Consider the following 1,456-nt stretch of genomic DNA (forward strand, 5'->3'; position numbering starts at 1 on the left):
AAAGTGGACCAAACTTAAGGAATGACCTTGTGGGCATGCTGTTAAACTTCCGCAGGCACAATGCATGTAACTCTAATAGCGGACATCGAGCAGGCGTTTTTTTTTTTTTTTTTTTTTTTTTTTTTGCAAATTGCAGTGAGATCGGACAAAGACGCCCTGCGCTTCTTGTGGTATGAAAAGAAGTCTGAGCCAGGTGGATTCCTTCCATCAATCTTGACATGACGCACGAAGAGAGTACCATTCTGCAAGTCCGTTCTTACTCTCGGCCGCTCTCCAACATCACCTAAAGAGCGCAGAAGAGCAGTTCCCGATCACTGCAAACCGACTGCAACGTAGCCTTTATTTCGACGACATACTGATCGGAGCCGAAAACGAACAGGCCGCAATGAACATGTATAACGAGTCTAATGCAATTTTCGGGGCGGCCTCAGTGCATTTGCACAAATGGGCATCTAACAGTGAACAGCATGTGTCAGGTATTTGAGCAAGACTCGAAGGGAGCCAAGCCCCTTGGCTACCTCACGTGGGAATCAAGTACGGACATGTTAATCTCCTGCCCTTGCACCGACAGAATCGTAATGACAGAACCACCTACCACACGATACGTCCTGCGAACCACCGCGCGGATTTACAATCACCTAGGGTGGCTATCCCCTTTCATCGTACGAGCCAGGATGCTATATTCCAACAACTTTGGCGCCTGAACATCGGATGGGGTGAAGCTCTGCCCGAGGGAATCGCGGCGGAGTGGTCAAATTGGACTGACGAACTCCCGTACCTCCCCGATGTCAAGGTATAGCACGATTCTACAGAGCAAAAGCAAGCAGAGACGCAGCAGCCAGTTTGCATATTTTTGAGGATACGAGTAACGAAAAAAGTGCCTTTGACGTAAAAAACAATTGAATCTGTTTAATCGCAGATGTACACAAAAACTTCAAGACAAACAATATATATATATATATATATATATATATATATATATATATATATATATATATATATATATATACAAACTTAAAGTAGGTGACACACAGTGGAAAAAACAACACTATTCCGACGTTTCGGCCGGGGTCCTATATATATATATATATATATATATATATATATATATATTGTTTGTCTTGAAGTTTTTGTGTACATCTGCGATTAAACAGATTCAATTGTTTTTTACGTCAAAGGCACTTTTTTCGTTACTCGTATCCTCAAAAATATGCAAACTGGCTGCTGCGTCTCTGCTTGCTTTTGCTCTGTAGAATCGTGCTATACCTTGACATCGGGGAGGTACGGGAGTTCGTCAGTCCAATTTGACCACTCCGCCGCGATTCCCTCGGGCAGAGCTTCACCCCATCCGATATATATATTGACACGCCGCATTCTTTATCTTCCCTCTGTGCTGATCGCGAGCGTGTGCCTCCTCGAGGCGAAGAAACCGACGTTCGTCTCCTCGAGGCGAAGA

This window comes from Amblyomma maculatum, chromosome 2, assembly GCF_055883805.1.
Source record: "Amblyomma maculatum isolate TAMU_Amacu chromosome 2, ASM5588380v1, whole genome shotgun sequence".
Taxonomy (NCBI): domain Eukaryota; kingdom Metazoa; phylum Arthropoda; class Arachnida; order Ixodida; family Ixodidae; genus Amblyomma; species Amblyomma maculatum.